Source organism: Pelodiscus sinensis, chromosome 5 (genome assembly GCF_052426305.1).
Source record: "Pelodiscus sinensis isolate ZL-2025 chromosome 5, ASM5242630v1, whole genome shotgun sequence".
Taxonomy (NCBI): domain Eukaryota; kingdom Metazoa; phylum Chordata; order Testudines; family Trionychidae; genus Pelodiscus; species Pelodiscus sinensis.
In genome coordinates this window covers 81,365,733-81,385,729 of record NC_143056.1, presented here as the reverse complement: position 1 = coordinate 81,385,729, position 19,997 = coordinate 81,365,733, and the positions used below count along the sequence as shown (strand labels likewise).

General features: G+C 43.1%; 1 protein-coding gene across 11 annotated transcripts in view; it reads right to left on the bottom strand.

Annotated features, from left to right (window-relative positions):
* Positions 1-19,997, bottom strand: part of TSPAN18 (tetraspanin 18) — a 202,953-nt gene that overhangs the window by 52,155 nt on the left and 130,801 nt on the right. Inside the window, exon 4 of one of the 11 annotated variants that reach the window (XM_075927540.2) lies at positions 14,421-14,501. The exons of the other annotated variants lie outside the window; for them this stretch is intronic. The gene's annotated coding sequence lies outside the window, so the exon portion shown is untranslated. The remainder of the gene's footprint in view (positions 1-14,420; positions 14,502-19,997) is intronic. 11 annotated transcript variants of the gene reach the window in all.

Here is a 19,997-nt window from a genome sequence, read left to right as displayed (position 1 = left end):
AGGATTGGTCAATCTGCTGCTTTCCAGGAATCTAGGGTTTTTTTGTTTTTAACTTGACCTTATTTTGAAAATGCCCAGTTTACCTCTTGGGGAGGGGTGGAGGGAGGTCCTTAATGTATGGGACTTGCATCAGGAAGATGAACATGGCTGCTCGTCATGATGGGTACTTTTAATATGCCAACGTTACAGCAAAGGTTATTCTGGAATGTGGAATTTTCACAGGCACCTAGTTATTGTCCTAATAGCTTCTCTCTCTGAAGTCGTAATAAGCTTACAAATGGACCTATTCAGCACATATTAAAAAGCAAGAGATGTTCCTTTGATTATAGCCTTTGTGGAAATCTCAGATCATTTGTTTTGGTGCTGCACAACAGCAATTAGTATGTGCTGATGGGAGCCTATTCAGCGGACTGGAGCTGTGGGTTTTGGAGACACCTTAGAGCGCCATGGCAACAAATTTACCTCCACTTTTCAGAGCATAAATCATAGGGATTCTTGCAGCCATCAAGGCCAGTCAAGCACACTCCAACACTTCCAGGAATTAAGAAATAAAAGGGGCCTAATTAAGCTGCTCTTACAAAAGCCTAAACCATGTTTATGAAGTGACACGACAAGCTGCACACTGCAGCTCCCATAAATCAGATGGCTAACGTTGAAGTGAACATAGGGCTTCCTTTGTTGTGCTGCTGTAATGCTGCATCCTCAGGGTTCAAAGCACCATCTGCTTCATTTCGTCGTTACAGTGTGTCTTGCGCTTTTGCAGTAAAGTGATACCACTTAAGAAAGTGGTGCATCAACCCTACTGTTCAGACACAGCAGGCTTCTATTTCATGTCCCTGGGAAAGTTTGCTTAGGGGTAAGAGGACTGCTGCTGCTTTCTAGTGTGTGCAGAAATACCTGTAGCCACTTTTTTGAATGAGGACTGTAGGCTGGGTTCTGCTGGGCAGCGGCAGCTTGCTCTGTTTGTTACCGCTAACATTTCACTTGAAATATCCTTTTATAGTCCAATGTGCACAAAAAGGTGTCTGTGTGTGTTTGTCCTCCCAGAAATGATTTTGCTCCTTAAACACTTAAGACCTGATCCAAATTCCATTGATGTCTATGTATTTTTGCAGGGCATTGGATCTGCTTCAAAGGATGTGGCTTCACTAGGGAAAAAAAGATGTGTTCTCTCTCTCAGATTTCCCCATGATGGCTAAACCCTAGTGAAAACAAGACCGTGCCTTTTGACATCACTAGGATTTTACCTCATGTTAATTAACTGATGTGCAGAGCACATTTTCCTAGTGAAGACCAAGCCACAGAGAACCATATCATCTCCCAGACACATTCTTATACCTTAAGCATAGCATTCCTAAATAGGATTCAAGCAGGTAGACCCCTGAATAAATTCAAGCTTAAGTACCGAGTCAGAACAAAGTCTACGTGAAGCTTAAGTGAGGTCCAGACAGTGCATAGGTCTTCCTGTGGATTTCTGCAAAAGGGTCAGTTTCACCCACACACAAGTATTGTCTCCTCTCAAACAGCAAATGGTCACACACTTACACTGTGGCTTTAAACAAACAAAAATCCCTCAGTACTGAACAGGAAAATGAACACCATTTCTCCCCAAGGCAAGTGGCTGGGGTGGAAGTACAATACAGCCTTTCAATCAGAGGCTTGTGAAACATTTCTCAACACAGAGGCTTATGCGCTACAGAAGTCAAGGGAGACTTTGTTTTAAAGATTGCAAGCTCTACAGAACGAGGACAGTGTCTTCTTATGTGTTTGGAAGCTGCTTAAGAGCAAGCACATTTTTGGCTCTACAGTAATCTAAAATAATACATAAGAACAGCAGAAGCTTCCTCACTAGAAACACCTAAAATCAGGCTGGGAAAAAGCATGGAGCAAAACCTGTACCAACTTCAGTCATAAAAAACACATAAGGACAGGCCTGGGCTGACATTGTTGTATGAAATATCTTTTTAGAAAACAGTGAGTGTATGTGTAAGAAAGAGAGAGTATCGGGGAGAATGCTCTGGATACAGATGAACTTTAATTTGCGCAGTCTTATTATTGTGTCATCTGCTATGAGAAGAGGACTGGAAGCAGGGAATGTAAAGTATGCCTAATCAGCCTGACATTATTTGCCCCCAATGTTAAGGTTAATAATATTTAGGGCAGGACTTGAAACATTAGTCAAGAGGCAGCAAACATATCCATAAAGCAGAGGAAAAAACACACTGTCACCGAATGGAAGTGGGGAGCCTCCCTCATTAGACCCAGCACAAGGGAGGACACAGACCAATTACTAATTGCCAGGAATTAAAGAACAAAAAACCACCCAGGAAAAAATTCTGTTGAGAAAAAAAAAGGGGGAGACCAAAGTTGTGGTCCTTTTTTTTCCCTCAACAAGTGTTATTAAGCAAAAAAAAAAAAAAATTAAAAAAAAAGGCTTTTGAGCCTTTTTGGCCCTAACAGGCTGCCGGCAGCTGTCCACCATCTTATCTTCCTGCTCCAGGCCAGTTAGCTTCTCTGCAGAACCAGGTAAGCACCCGGGATTTTTGCCTCCTGGCTGGGAAAAAACAAATCAGAAAATACCAGACATTTTAGGTGTCCAGTATTTTCTGAATTTTTTAATGGACAGGAGGTGAAAATACCAAACTGTCCGGGTCAATACCAGACACCTGGCAACCCTAGTGGCCTGAGCTAGTCTGACTCTTCCTGTGTTACTGAATCATGTACATAGAACCTCCATCATTTGAAATCTGGAAACATTTTATGAGGAATAGCAATTTTTATGTAGTTCTACAGTTTTGAAATGGGACATTCTACAAGATTCATAGAAGAGCTGATTGAAAAGTTTCTTTAGGATCATATGGGCTCATCCTCCTCATTCAGTCAGGAAAGGTCTATGGCATGTGCTATGAACTGTGAAATAATGAAAGCTTTAAATAGTTAATCTTTATTGTGAGCGGAGCTCGAATCCTGGTTCAATTATGTTTCTTCTCTCGCTCAACACGCAATTAGAAAGCAATTCTGTTTTTCATTTTTGTAAGTATCAAAACCAGATTTGGACAGTGATTGGCCAGAGTAGCCTAGGTTTAGGCTGAAGCATATGGAGAGCAGCAGAATGTTTGGACAGCAGAAAGACAGCCCTTTTTGAGAACTTTCCCAATCAGATTGCACAGTTACCGTGATGCATAGGACAAGAGGAGTTAGTTTAGGCCATGGAACACTCAGCTCTCCCATCACTAAATGTAAAGCTTACTCCTAGATCAAATCTCTATAGCTTCTTGCTGTACAAATGAATTTTAAGATAAATGAAAATTGCCAAATATTTTAAGATTTAAAGTCCCTGCTTTGCTTTTTTCCTTGACTATACCAAACCCACCTAAAATGGGAATGGTCTAAAGCAGCAATAAGTCAAGTAGGTTGGTAGTTGGAGTTCTGGGTTCTATTCATATGTCTGTGACCAGGGTGGCCAAAGCATTTTTCCCAATCTATAAAATGAGGGTTAGTAAAAACTTCATCTCAGGGAGTTTGTGACACTTAATTCAGTAATATTTGTCAAATGCTTTGAGCATTCTAGTGGAAAGCACTAGGGAAGGGCAACAGAGCTTCTGGAAGGGTAGAATTCAAAATATGGATAAAAAAAAGCTTTTCAAATGACCTTCACTATAGTTTAGAATGTCACTATACAATACAAGTTCATTCCTTCATACAAACTGAATGACAAAAGGCTTTAAATTGCAGGTCAGGAAAAAAATTGAGGGATTTTACCTAAGCTCTGCTCACAATCCCTAAGCAGCTTAGTTGCTGCTAAAGTGATCAGCACTGAAATAGTTAACATTAACATTTAGAGATGTGGTGTCCAACTGCTATAGCAAACACTCAACTGGCCAACTAGCCACATTGTTCAAGCCAACTAGCCACACCACGGATTTAGAATTTGATTCTGAAAGCTCTCAGCTTGCAGAAGTCAGTCTGAAATCAACAGGAATTCCTTGATTTCAACAGGAATTCCTTGCACAGAAGATTTGTGGAACCACAGCATTTTAAACCATCATCGTAAGGTTCCAGAATTACATTGCATCGCTAGGAATGGTGACACATTGCACGCGTGTTCTATGCATAAGTGGAGCACGATGGAGCTCAGACTGTAGAATATCCAGATGACTTTGGGGGCAGATGCTCAGTTGGTAGCAGTGAGCACCAGCGATCTAGGAAAGCATTGAAACATTTTGCCAAACAATCCTCACCCCAGTCCACTTACACTGCATGCTCACACTATTCAAATAACAAACCAGAGCCTGCGAAGGCTAATGAGTGCTGTTATTGTAGATCTGAAGTAGGATGTTAGCCATTAATCGACTAACCGATAAGCAGGAGCTTATCAATTAGCACTATCGATTAGTTGCATCCCCCTAACTGCTGCTCTGCATTGTACAGTGAAGAGAAGCCGGCATGCGAAGGCGCTGAGTTGGTCCCTGCTCATGCATTTCTTTTCATTCATCCTCCTCACCCCACACACACACCCCGCTGCCGCTCTGCAACGCGCAGTCTCCGAAAGCCACGCACGAAGGCACTGAGTCGATCCCTGCTCCACGCGTTTCTTTCTTTTCATTCAGCCTGGTGTCTGTGCATGTGTGTGGTGATGAATGACAGGAAACGTGTAGAGCAGGGACTAACTCAGTGCCTTTGTATGCACCTTTCCAAGGCTGTGCAATGCAGCGCGGCAGCTGGGGAAGTCATGCTGTAAACCAGCACTAGCCAGACTGAGTGCTGGGACTGCCTACCCTTATCAACTAATCAACAGAAAATCTGTCGACTAATCGATTAGGAAAATAATTGCATTTTAACATCCCCAGTGTGAAGGGATAAAGGAAGCCACAGGAGGCAAGTGGGCCCATGGGATTAGAGTGGCACAGAATGTATGGGGATCTCATTGAATTCTAGTGGTAAGAGAAATGAGGAAAATTAGGACCACTGATCTGTGCAGTAAAAGACCTGCTGCCTTTCTGGGAGTTGGGAAGTATGTGAGAAAGAAAGGGGATCCTTATCCAAACCTGAAAGGAGGCTCTGGGCTTGATTTTCAGCTTATTTGAGATTTTGCCTTCGTCTTTGGAGCCATTGCCTTCTTGAAAGCTATCAAGATGAACCCATCCAAATCATTTAGCTTGTGCCCAGGGAAAGGCCCAGTGTAGGGTCTCCAGGGGTGACAGGCAAAAGCAACATAGCTGTGAAATGTTAATGGTCTGAAAGCAAACAATGATTTCCTTTCACAGTCATGATGTGCGTGTCCCTTCCCCCCCTCTGAGAGCATTTCTGCAGGTAGAGCCCAGCAGCAGTGTCAGAGCTAAAAGATGTTGGTTGTTGCAAATGACCCGGGAGAGAGGGCCATGTGTATGCCAGATGTCACTAACCTGCTACCCTTCATCATGTGACTACACACCAGCCACAAGAGAGGGTGCTACAAGGGGCTACAAGATGGCCAGTTGTCCCTCACTGACAGCAGACTGCATTAGGTCCTGAAAGGGGTCAGCAGAAGTGTGTGTGTCCCAAGGGCATCAAAGGTCAAAAAGTTTAGGCTCTTGGCTGCTAATAAAAATCAAGGGTCTTTTTTTCTGCTTCTAGAAAACACAGGGCTTCTGCTTATAGCTGATCTCTCACAAGTAGCTCAGAAATGCGAACCAGCCTTTAAAAGAAAATTGAGTTCATTGAGGATTTTAACTGTGCACTCTTTCACTCAGATCACTTTGAATATTATAAATACTGAGAGAAACACTCTTTTCAGCTAAGAGGCAGTTACAACATTCACTCCCATCCTAGGGGAGAGCAGGCCCCACTAGCTTTTGGGTGACACATATGTACTGCTAATTCTGGACACCAGATTTGCTTTATATGAATTATCCGTAAAATAATTTTGCTCTGCTTCTGCTTATCAGCATCACCCTTATGTTACACTAGGCATCTAATTCAATCACCAATACTCTAAACAGCAAAATCAAGAGCAATAGCGATGGGTGTACCACAACTAGGCAGCAGAATAAATCCTGGAGCTATGCAGATAGACATTGTACTGTTGAGGGACATACAATTGGAGCTACAGTTTAGTAAGCTACACACCTACTAATTTCTATCCACTCAGTTTCCAGAGTGCCCATCACTTATTAATTGGTATCTGCTCACAAGAGTGCAATGGCTCTGGGCCACACTGCAGAACAATATGAGGCACACCTGGTTTGCAGATTGTGCTTTGTCCACTTTGACACTAAGTGTTTCAACTCACTATGACTGAACATGTGTAGGGGACGGAGTTAATTTCCCAGCTCTCAGCCTGATGAGCCCCAAGGGATCTGAAGAATTAAGAGACGTGGCGTTTCTAAGGAGAGCAGACATGAACTTTCCTGCATCTCTTCCCCTCATCAACTCTCAGTGGACAAGCAAGGTTTTCTCCCTTTCTGGTACTACTTAATTTCCCTCTTCTGCAATGCAATGCCTTTACATCATTAGTCATATCACATACCACACGCAAGTTACTGCGTATTGCCTTGTGTTATTAAACTTGGGAAAACCTTTTGGGCCTCATCCAGACACCTTTGTATTGTATTCAAGGAATGACTGCCTTTGCTCAATTATACCCACAAGAACGAGGAGCCAAGTGTCTCCTGATGATTACTTTAGCTCTGTTCAAATCCAACACAACAAGTGGAAGAATAATGGCTGATACCAAAGTGAGGCTTAAATTCTAGCTCTTTCGTTGGACACAGCTTTGAATACCCTGCCTAAAATACCAGCTATTACCATGAAAAATTGGTATATACAGGTTGTTTTTCTGATCATGTAATACAGAAAAGATCTCATCATCTGAGACATTACTTATCCACAGACTGAAGCCCAAGACATCAGCTTCTGAACCAAAATTTCTCTGCCACTTCTCACACCTTTCCAGGACTTTAGTGCTGTAGGTGGTCTCACTGACTGCACAGTGTTTCAGAGCACCATCCTTCTGGCACAGCAACTATGCCATAGGCAACCAACAACTTACCTGTGCTATGCTTGCTGGAGAACTCAGTTCTGTGGAATCACTGTAAATCTGCTTCGCCCCAGACTGAAAACCCAGAATAAACTGCTCTCTCATTACTTACATCCTTCCTTTGGGTTCAATAATTCTGAAACTGGACCCCTCTTCAAATTAGAACCAGGGATTTTTTATTTTGCCACCAAACTGGTTCAAACTCCCAAAGGAAAAAAAAAAAAGAAATCTGACAATTTTCCCCACTCCAGGATGGAGACTGTTTTGTTATATTTGTGCTCTTGTTCAGCAGGTTAGCAGGAAAGAAATGCCTGTGGCAGCAGTAAGTATTATATCGGCAATTTACCCTACTAAATGAACCCATTGTAACTAAGCTATCCAATCTGCAAACCTTTGTTTGAATGCTTAAATGCCTGTCTCAAATGTTTTATATGGCTATATGCATTTTAAATTTGGGCTGGATTTAATTTATAAATATCCTACTCAGTTTAAAGACAACAAAGGTGGGATTTTAAGTTTATAAAGCCAGTTTCAGGTTACCACCCATGGCATATTATTACCTTTGCACTGGTTAGAGACTAATATTGAGTCACCCATTTTCAAATATAGTGCAGATTTGCTGTAGTGGTTTATAACAACAAGGGGATTTGCCTGGGGACAGAAGTGCTTAATCTTAGTGTCTCTGACAACATCTACCCTCAGATTCTATTTCACTTTCCCAACCAAACAGCAAGAGCAAGGCCTCATCAGTCTGGTTTCCTAGTTCCAATTAAAAATGAAAAATGTAATAGTTGTGTTCTCTTCACTGAACTGGCCTCTCTCCTTTTGTATCTCAGGCCTAGGTCTACAGTACACTTGAAAAGTTTTACCAGTATGATACTTAAGTTTAGGTTGTGTATAATATTTTTCTCTGAAATAGTTATATTGGTAAAAGCCCTAGTAGTTATATCAGTATAAAGGTGACTTACACTAACATAGCTTATTCCACTTCCCAAACTAGAATCAACTATCACCAGTAAAATTGTGTCCATGGTAGGATTTTTGCAACTCTTACTATGCCAGTGTAATTAAAACAACAGAACTAGAGTAAACTTCCAATAATCCGGCACCTTTAGGACCCAGGGGGTGCCGGATTACCAGATATGCCAGACTTTCGGAAGGAGGGGCTATGAGGGGTTGGGAGGAATGCCACTCCAGACCCCTCATAGCCCCCCCTTCCAATAGTCCGGCTTTGCCCCAGGCATCCCTGATTCAGCCTCTGCTTGTCAGTTTCAGCAGCGACTCAGTCTGGGATGCCTGGGGCAGAGCAGCTGGGGTGCTGCCGGGTTGGCCCTGCAGTGCCGAGGAGCGGCGCTACGGGACCAACCCGGCAGCACCCCAGCTGCTCTGCCCCAGGTGTCCTGGATTCAGTCACTGCTGAAACTGACCAGCGGCTGACTCCAGGAAGCCTGGGGCAGAGCTACTCTGCCCCGGGCTTCCTGGAGTCAGCCGCTGGTCAGTTTCAGCAGCGGCTGACTTGGGGATGCTGGGGCAGAGCAGCAGGGGTGCTGCCGGGTTGGCCCTGTAGCACCGCCCATGGCGCTGCGAGACCAACCCGGCAGCACCCCAGCTGCTCTTTCCCAGGCGGCCCCAAGAGCAGCTGGGGTGCTGCCAGGTTGGTCCCGCAGCCCTGAGGGGCGGCACTACGGGACCAAACTGGCAGCACCCCAGCTGCTCTGCCCCCGGCTTCCCCGATTCAGCTGCTGGTCAGTTTCAGCAGCGGATGAATCGAGGAAACTGGGCGCAGAGCAGTTCCAATTGTCCGGCAGCCAGAGCACTTCCGTGTTCCTGATGGTGCTGGACCATCAGGAGTGCTGGAGTATTGGATGCCGGACTAATGGAGTTTTACTGTATCTAGTGTATGTGAAGCTATACCAATAAAGCTCCGCTTTTACCAGTTTAGCTTGTTTTGCTCATGGAGACTGGCTTTCCCATACCTACACAGAGTACAACTTTGTTGGTATAGCTACAACTAAACTAAGATCATTTTGCCAGTATAGGATAGTTGTGGATTGGTTAAGTGCTTCTATTGTAGACCTGAGCTTACTGTAGGGTTTCCAGGTGTCCGATATTCACCCGGACAGTCTGGTATTTTTGCCTCCTATCTGGTAAAAAAAATTCAGAGAATACCGGACACCTGAGATGTCCGGTATTTTCTGATTTTTTTCCCCAGCCAGGAGGAAAATTCCGGGCACCTGGCAACCCTACAAACACTCAGTGCCCGGCCTCTCCCGCCCCCGAACCTCCCTCCCTCGGCCCCAAAACCCCCAGCCTCCCGACCCCTGCCTCCATGCTTACCTGGTTCCGCAAGGCTGCCAGCACAAAATGGCTGCCAGCCAAAAGACCTAGGGGAAGCAATGCTTTCCCCTGGATCTTAGTGCTCAACCGTTCCCCTGTTCCTATCCCTGCACTCACTCTTAAAGGGGACATGCTGTTTTATTTAAATTTTTTTTTTGGCTTAATAAAGTCTTGGAATCTTTTTTTTTCTCAACAACTTTGGTCCCCCCACCATTTTTTCCCCCTTCAACAGAATTTTCTCACAGTGTTTTGGGGGTTTTTTTTGGGGGGGGGGAGGGGTTCAGTATTTTTGTTTCAACCATCTGGCAACCCTACCTTGGTGTATTACTTCAATTTTCAGCAAGCTAGCAGTAGAGACTCAGGCCTTGTCTATGTGAGAAAGGATTTGCCAGCTTAACTATACCGGCAAACAGGCCTGCAGACAGGTGAGGAAGAGGAAAGGGGGGTAAGTGAAGGGGGTAACTGCCCAAGAGCCTAGTGATTGGAAAGGACCTGGCGCGCTCCCATCTACTGCCACTATTACTGCAGCCGTGGCAGTACCCAGAACCCCAGACCCTTTTTGCCACTGAAGCACTGAGGGCTGGGTCAGGGGGCATGCCACCATCCAGATGGTGCTGAGAGCTGGCTGCCCTGCTCCTGCTCTCTCCACCCCTGGTTCTGCCCGTTCTGGGAGCACAGAGACGCGCCCTGCCCCCCAACCTCATCTAGGGGCCCAGCGAGGATGTAGGCTCCCCTGCTGGCTAATCTTTCCATTAGAGATGCAGCAAGAATACTTTTGCCAGTGGAGCTTATACAGTCCCCCAGAAAAACACTTTTTGACTGTATAACAGTCCCCACACTATGAATTTAACCAATATCAAAATCACTCCCCTAAGTAACATTGCTATGCTGTCCAAAGGTACCAGCATAGATCAGGCCCTTAATAAACAGTGCATTAATGTAAATGGAAAGGTCTAAAGAGTCAGTGAACGATATTTAAAGACACAATATGCACTTTTAATGACCCAACAGAAACCAATAAAAAAATGTCAAGAGGATAATTCAAATCTCTCCTAAAGCAAAGGCTCAATGGTGGGATGGGTCTCACATTGTGCTCCAGAGTTCAACAAGCTCAGTTGTGTCAGACCAGATGGAGAAGCAAATTCCAGATTTGAGAACCATCCACCAAGGAGGTTCTGCCTCCCATTACACACTTTTAAAATCTAGGGACTATTAGCACAAGCAGCTCAGCTGATTGCAATGATTAAGATGCTTTGTGGGCACACAGGCAGTTTAGTTTATCTGATAGCCAGCATCCAAGCCAAGCTTAGCTGAGTGTTTATACCGCAAATTGCATCTAGGGTAAAAAGGAAGTTATTGCATTTGAAAAATGAGTATAAAACACTTCCTGTGGCTACAACTACCAAGCATCCAGGGAGCACCCAAGCATCAGCAGTTGCAAACAGATAGTGCTGACGCTTCTAAGGGTATGGCTAGACTGTGGGGGAGTTTTCGGGATACTGGAGGTATCCTGAAAAACTCCATCGCGTCCGCATTTTTTTTACAGACGAGCAAACGTGCTCTTTTGGAAACCCTTGTATTCCTCATTCCACGAGGTAGAAGGGGGCTTTCGAAAGAGGGTTTTTTTCAGAAATTTGGCCCAGTCTAGATGGGCCACATTTTGGAAAAGCCTCTTCCAACAAAAATATCAGAAAAAGACACACAAACTGCAGAGCACATTTTGCGTATCTTTTTCAGATAGATCCCTCGTAGTCTAGATATACTCTAAGTGGCCTTCAAGGAGTTATGGCAGTAATTTAACCAGAGAAGCGTGACTGGCTCACAATGGAAAGAGAAAATAAGAAACCCTCACATCTAATTAGACACCAAAGAAAGTCACTTTGGGCCAGCTGTACCACCTTAGATTCCAGAGATTGGTAAATGACCAATGGCGTAATGCTTACTTCACAAATAGTCTCCAAACACATATATATGCTTTCTACTGCAGAGCCCGCAGCAAAGTCTCCCTGGGAGCAGGGCTGGCAGCCGCTGGTCACGGTCCCAGGGTAAAGTTATACTGCAGAGCCTGCAGCAAAACCTCCTACCCTAGAAGCTGGGCCAGCAGTCCCTTCCTGCCCTGCTCCCAGGGAGCCAGCATGTAGCCAAAACACAAACTGATAAGCATCGGCTGTTTAAACTGTTTAAACAGTTACACTTTTACATCCCTACTTGGCATGTAGTCATAAGTTCTCCTTTGTCAGAAGGATAATAATAGAAGTATATTTACAAACCCAAAGCCTTGATTTTACAATGACAACAGTCCTAAAAATGCTGAAGAGAGTCAGACAAAAATACAGACTTAGAGAAGGTATATTGATTCAGAACTTCAAAAATATCACTGTGATGGTAGCCCTGTACATAGGCAGACAGAGAGAGGTCTTGGACATATACAAACTCTCCTTGCTCACAGACACTGAGCTTGTTTATCATAATGAAGTCAACCTTTAGAACAACATGGAAACTCTCCCTGCTCCTGTGTGTGACTCTATTAGATTGATAAGTCAGCCAAGGGCGCACTACTACCAATGTTCAAATGACAATGAATCATTTTTCTACTGTTATTTACAGATTTAATGGTTTAACCAAGTCAGATTCAAGGCACACTCTACAGTCTATCAGTCAAGGGGAGTGCAATCATGGCACTAATAAGGGTAACTGAAGTCAATGTTGCAATTTTGTTTGCTCTGTAGATTGTTAATTCCAGATAACATATGATTGAAAAAATTCAGGGGGGAAAGCGATGTGAGTGTGCATGTGAGTGAGGGAGAGACTATAAAATTACAGGGTGTCAAACAGTGATGAGGGAAGCTGTTGGATATTTAACCTGGGAAATGGAGACTACTTTGTTTCTTGTGCCATTAATGTCCACACATATCTTCCATTAACTCTAATTAGGATTAACAGGAGTTACACACAAGTATCTTTATAATTAGTGGCGGTTGTGTGTGGGCACTGATGAAAGATTAGATGCAAAGTTTGCTTCTCCAAGGTTAAACATCCAATAACTTAGAAGTTTCTCGTTTCCCCTGGTCACCTTACATGTCCTGTAATTAATCATAAATGTAAAAACACACATGCATATTGCACATACATTGACATGCTAGCCAGAGGCAGTCACATGACATATGCTGAAGATACACAGATACACACATTGCTTTATACACAACACCCCGATATGCATACATCATGCACACTGCCATAAGCTCACCATACAGATAGTGATACAAAACAACACAGACACATGAACCAGTATGTACCCCCATACAAAAAAGAACAATCTTTCTTCCACACATTAAGACAAGTCATTTTTCAATTAACAAACCAGAGCAAACAAATTTACAGCAACGATTTCAATTACCTTTATTAATGTCATTACATCTTCCACCATCCTTGATAGAGTCTATACTGTATTCCCAAATCAGGCATTATTAACAAACCATTAAATCTTTAAATTAGAACAGCAACATTGTCTGGCATTATCTGAGCTGTCATAATAATGCACCTTTTATTGGGCTTCTGGCTCCAGCCTGGAGTTCCACAGCAGTAGTTCATTTAATAGCATTAACAGACAGCTTCTAGCCAGAGGTCATTTATTAGCACAAATAAATGTGCAGCGTCCTGTCTGCTTTCTTATTCCATCACAAACCAAGAATTGACATCAAACTTATGCAGCTCTGTAGCCGAACAGGCTTATAAACTGCCTTGAGTTGAGAAAGTAATTATAAGGCTTCTGGGAACTGGACAAATACACCACTGTTTCCCTCAAGAATCGTAGATACTATTTCAAGAAACCTTATGATGTTCAAGTCTCTGGTCATCAGTACTGAAGAGGCAATATGAAGGTTTTGAATACCAAAGGATAACTAGTGACAATTGCCAATCCAGACAGAAAGAAAAAGGGACAAATTCCTTCCTAGTATAATTTCACGGATGCCAAGGAGTTACACTAGCAAATAATTTGACCAGCATGGTTAAATTCTCCCTGTGCCAACAATCATCTGTCCTAATGCTCTCTGGAACTGCAATCCTGAAGTCACAAAATTCATCTGACCCAGTCAAAACCTTCATTGAAATGAATAGGTGTTTTGCCTGAATAAAGATCTAGCAAAAATTAAAATGAGGCCTCTAGATTGGTACATCCCAGACTCAGCATTTCACCTTTACTCAATCTGAATTAAGGTATGTCTACACTACCAAGTTTTGTTAACAAAATTTATGCTGACAACCAATGTCAACAAAACAAAAATTGAGTGCAGGGATATATATGCCTCCCAGGATGATTCATCCTAATTCCGAATTGGCTATGCTTTGGCTTCACAAAATGAAAACAAACATCTCTTGTGTTTGGGTTTCTGCCCTAGGGAGTTAGTGACTCATGCAGGACACTGATGGTTCAGCAAGATTTATTTTTCATCCTCCTGAGTTTTCTATTTGGCATGCAGGGTAGGCTTATCATTAATATACTTTACACATCCACTTAGAGTACAATTTTCAATACATCTTCTCTATTTTTTTCATAATTTTATAATTGATTTTGCTACTCAGGAAAGCAAAAAAAAATCATGTGCTGAAAGAAACAGAGCATTCAGACCCTATTCAAGCTTAACAGAAAAAGATCTGCTGATCCACTTCACTCCTGGAATGAAAACCCCTTTGCCATTCCAATTCTTGTCCTTCCCTCATACAGCCGACTCCAACATGGGATACCTAGACCTACTGCAGTTCTAGGGTACCAAACAGTTTGCATCTCAATTCTGACATATTCAAGCCCTGGCTCCTCCAACACTGCTCTACAGATGTAATGGGCACAGTTGTCCATGTTACTGAGTCTTAGAACCCCACAACTGCATGGCCGATACCCATGCAGCAGCCTTCTCTTCGTATTCTAGGCCTCTCCTGAGCAGATACTTCCAGCTGTGCCAAGCTATGTGATAGTTTTCCGAAGAGAACAAGACTGGAGATCAAAACGAAAAACTCTCTAAACACATTTTCACTTGCTCAGATATGGACTCTAAATGAGTCATACCTGGAGTCACTCAGCTTTGAATACTCCTGTGAAGAATTTGTGTTTGCGCAGTTTCATAAGAGTCTGTCAGACTCTTCTTTCCTAGAAAGATACAGAGTGCCACTAAATCATTCTGTTACAATGAGTCAGTCTGAACAGGGGGCAGCTATTCCCATATAAAAAGTAACATTTTAAACTATGTTTCAAATACAGAAGGATGGCCTTTATGCCAAAGAGGGTGATTTACATACATTTTGGCTGAGGATAGATTTGTTGATTGGGCGAGTAAAAAACATTGGGGATTCCCCCCTGAAGTATATTTTATGTATCTTATATATAAGTATCTAGAGTTTTGAAGATACTGTTAGTATTGAAGATTTGCAGAAGAACTCAGAATGACCAAAATGCATAACTGGGGTAGGGAGATGGTTCTGCATTGACCAGTTAATAATAATCTAGGTTTAAAAAAAAAAAAAGACTAAAAATAAAATACAGCTATTAAAGGTAATACTTGAATATTTACATTTTAAAATAAAAGTGTTTCAGGAAATAGCTAAGAAGCTGGTTAAGTAATAAGTTGCCTTAACATTTTGATAAGCATCAGAGTGAACTCCTATTAAGTATTCAGAAAATTCTGAGAGTTCAACTTCCAACAAGTTTGTACCAACCATCCAGTCAAAATATAATTTTAGCCTTTTGCCAATTCCATCTCAAGATCCCAAAAAGGGAGAAAAGCAGCACTAAGCCCAGTTTAGTAGAAAGCAAATTCAAATAAGGCAATTAACTTTATCTTGAACTTTACCCTACATTGAATAGATACTACAGGTAGTCCCTGAGTTACGCGGATCTGACTTACGTCGGATCCGCAGTTACGAATGGGGATTTTCTCGCCCCGGAGGACTCGAGCGGCGGGACGCCTGGTCCCGCTGCCCGCCTCCTCCGGGGCGAGAAAAGCTGCTCCCCGTCTCCCTGGTCTGCTGCGGGAGCCAGCAGACCAGGGAGACGGGGAGCAAAGCGGTGCAGGACCCGGGGCCGGACCCGCGGCCGCTTCCAGATCAGCGGCTGAATCTGGATGCCAGTTGCGACTTACATACAGATTCAACTTAAGAACAAACCTACAGTCCCTATCTTGTACGTAACCCGGGGACTGCCTGTATTCAACAATGCTATAAATCAGGGCTACTCAACACATTTATAGCGGCCTTAATGTTTGCCTGTGGTGCGGGGCTCAACATGCAGGTGGGATCCTTTGTATATGGCCTCTACTGGGAACATGCTCCATAACAGCGAGTCAATGTAATGGTTTTCTGTTGAGATGCATTTTAGTAGTTAAATTCCTGGACTGTTATTGCTTATTAAAAGTGCTGTGATATGGGTGGAGATTGGGTAAATATTGCATTTTATTAATATCAGCAGAACTGACTTAAACTGGGCCTGCATGTTGTGTAGTCTTGCCTTAATCTTTGCAGACATGCCCGTCAGTGCAAAAGAAGCTTTTTGCATATATTTGCATGAACATTTGCACGTATATGCAACCACACTTAAATTGCGGCCCTTGGCATGTACTCTGAGTATCACTGTGACCACTGTGCTTCCAAAGTTGAGTAGCCCTGCTATAAACTGTGATGCCCAATTCTTCTCTCTAGGATTGTAACAGGCAAAAAACATCACTTCATACTAGTGACACAGATGGCATGTAGAGATGACCTCCATTCAGCAGACATGTGCTCTCATTATCGGTTTTTCTTCCCATTAGAAATGGAAAGAATAGGAAAAGTTAAAAACTTCTTGTTTGATAGGGCACTGGAATAGGAAACTGGAGACCTGAGTTCTAGTCCTGGCTCAGCCACAGCACTGTTATATGACTATGGGCAAGTTACTTTGCCTTTCTGTGTTTCTGTTTCCCATCACATTCTTTCTTTTCTATTTAGATAGTTCCCAGAGCCTTCTTGGTTGGGGCTTCTAAGTGCTATTTTAATATGAATAAAACAACAGTTGATTTCTAAAGGGAGAGCATAACATTGTCCTATCAGAGTGAGAGTCAGTCATCATCTTGAGACACAATAATACGGGCACCAATTCCAGGGGTAGAGAAGTTCAGGAAACTCAACCGTGCTTCGTAGCATTTGCAATACAGAAGCCAAGGTCTCCCTGTTAGGTATTATAGTGCTTAATATAGGCATGAAAGACCTGGCATCAGCATCACTAGCATTTTTAGTAAAACCAAGGTTTTGTGCCAATGCCCTGGATGAAGATGTCTTTGCCAGTCCCTTGAGATGTATGTGTGTGTGCATTTCACTGTTGGATTGAGTTTGTGTTTAGTGTGGGAAGTGCACTGGGATCTTCTGAAATGAAAGCTACTTTTTAAAATGCACAAAAAAATAAGAACGATGTAGGTACAGTTTAAACTACAGTGACAATTTAGAGAATCAGTCAGATGCAAAGCAAAAAAAGTTGCCAAAAAGTATCTCTGAAGCACAGAAAATTCTAAAAGACCACCTGGCTAACAGCTAACACCATTTCCAAAACTCTGGAGAAGTCAGCGCCAAACTATCCCTAACACCGCCATATATTCCACCCCTGCTCTGAGCTTCAGGGGGGAAAATCCTGTTTTTCTACTTCAATTCCCTTTTACCTCCCCCACCCCTTTCAATTTTTTTCCACTGATGCCCATACAAAGATCAACTATAGCCCAATTAAAACACATTGAAAATCTGTATGCTCAGAGCAGAGAAGTAACAAGAACTGAGCAAAGGTTTAATACGCACATAAGGAACAATACACATTTGCAAAGGAGACCGTGGGACCAGCTCTTAGGAATTCACACAGTGGCAGCTCCTTGCCTTGCCCAGAGCTTTCGTACTCTGTCTGCCAGCACCACCCACCTCCCTACATCACACCACAGGAAAGAATAGAGCCAATGGCTGGTGTAGGCAACCTTCCTAGCATTACTGCTACTAGTATTCAGGATGTGACCAAGAGTCTTCCAAAACTGATCAAACCTTCGGATCGCTACCCCTTCCTGCTTCTCCATGTAGGAACTAATGATACCACCAAGAATGACCTTGAGCAGATTATATAGTGCTGGGAAGGAGGATCAAGGAATTTGAAGCTCAAGTGGTGTTCTCGTCCATCCTCCCTGTTGAAGGAAAAGTTCCAGGTAGGATTGTTGAATCGTGGAAGTAAATGTGTGGTTGCGCAGGGGGTGTTGGAGAGAGGGGTTTGGTTTCTTCAACCATGGGGCTCTGTTATGGGCACAGGGATTGTTAGGAAGAAATGGGACCCCCCCAACCAAGAGAGGAAAGAGCATCTTTACAGGCAGGCTTGCAAACCTAATGAGGAGGGCTTTAAACTAGGTTAGTTGTGGGATGATAACCTAAGCCCCGAGGTAAGCATGGAAGTGGGATACTGGGAAGAAACACAAGAAGGAAGGAGCAACAAAGAAGGACCTTGATTTGAATTGAGAAGGTAGGGTGATCAACCAGTTCTCTAAGGTGTTTGTACACGAATGCAAGAAGCCTAGGAAACAAACAGGAAGAATTAGAAGCCCTGGCCCAGTCAAAGAACTATAATTTGATTGGAATAACAGGAACTTGATGGGATGACTCACATGACTGGAGCACTGTCATAGAAGGGTATAAACTATTCAGGAAGAACAGGCACGGGAGAATAGGAGGAGTTGCATTGTATGTAAGAGAGCAGTATGATTGCTCAGAGCTCCAGTATATAGAGGGAGAAAACCCTGTTGAGAGTCTATGGGTTAAGTTTAGAGGTGGAAGCAACAAGGGTGATGTTGTGCTTAGTGTCCACTATAGATGACCAGATCAGGTGTGTGAGGTAGACGAGGCTTTCTTTAGACAACTAAAAGAAGATTCCAGATCACAGGCTCTGGTTCTCCTGGGGGACTTTATTTACCCTTACATCTGTTGGGAGACCATACAGCAGTACACAGACAATCCAGGAAGTTTTTGGAGACTGTTGGGGATAACTTCTTGGTACAAGTGCTGAAGAAACTGACCAGCGGTCATGTGCAGCTTGATCTGCTGCTCACGAACAGGGAGGAACTAGTGGGGGAAGTAGATGTGGGTGGCAACCTGGGAAGCAGTGATCAGGAGATGGCAGATTTCAGGATCCTGACAAAAGGAAGAAAGGAGAGTTGCAAAATACAGACCCTGGACTTTAGAAAAGCAGCCTTTGACTCCGTCAGAAAACTCATGGGCAGGATACCCTGGGATGCTAACATGAACGGGAAAGGAGTCCAGGAGAGCTGGCAGTATTTTAAAGAAGCCTTATTAAAAGGCACAGGAAGAAACCGTCCTGATGTGCAGTAAGAAAAGCAAATTAGGTAGGCTACCAGATTGGCTTACCAGGGAAATCCTTGGTGAGTTTAAACACAAAAAGGAAGCTTACAAGAAATGGAAACTTGGACAGATGACTAGAGAGGAGTATAAATATATTGCTTGAGAATGCAGGGGAGTAATCAGGAAGGTGAAAGTGCAGTTGGAATTGCAGCTAGCAAGGGATGTGAAGGGTAACAAAAAAGATTTCTACAGGCATGTTAGCAATGAGAGGGTGATCATACCTTACTCTATGAGGAAGGTAACCTAGTGACAGATGATGTTTCTTTACCTCTGTCTTCACAGACAAGGTTAGCTCCCAGACTACTGCACAAGGCAACGCAGTATGAGAAGGAGGTGGGCAGCCCTCAGTGGAGAAAGAACAAGTTAAGAACTATTTAGAAAAGCTACACATACACAAATCCATGGGTCCAAATTTAGTGCATCCGAGGGTACTGAGGGAGTTGGCAAATGTCATTGCAGAGCCTTTGGCCATTATCTTTGAAAACTTATGGAGATCAGGAGAGATCCTGGATGATTGGAAAAAGGCAAATGTAGTGCCCATCTTTAAAAAAGGGAAGGAGGACAATCCAGGGACCTACAGACCAGTCAGCCTTACCTCAGTCCCCAGAAAAATCATGGAGGGGATTCTCCAGGAATTCATTTAGGAGCACTTGAGGGAAAGTGATCAGGAATAGTCAACATGGATTCACCAAGGTCAAGTCATGCCTGACCAATCTGATTAGCTTCTATATTGAGGTAACGGGCTCTATGGATATGGGAAAGTCAGTGGATGTGATATACCTTGACTTTAGCAAAGTTTTTGATACGGACTCCCACAATATTCTTGTCAGCAAGTTAAGGAAGTATGGATTGGGTAAATGAATTGTAAAATGGATAAAAAGCTGGCTAGATTGTCAGGCCCAATGGGTAGTGATCAATGGCTCAATGTCAGGTGGCCGGTCAGTTTCTAGCAGTGTGCCCTAAGGATTGGTTTTGTTCAACATCTTTATTAATGACCCAGATGAGAGTATCAGTGTTGTCTTCAAGTCGTCATTGTCAAGTCCAAGTTGAGTCTCAAGTCACTACAGTTCAAGTCTCAAGTCGAGTCTCAAGTCTTAATTTAAAAAATGTCAAGTCACTTTTGTACAAGCCATCAATATCAGCATTTTGGGACTTTTTTCACCAAGTCGATTTAACAAAATTAGCAAGTCTCAAGTCGAGTCTCAAGTCACAAACAATGAACCTGAGTCAAATCTCA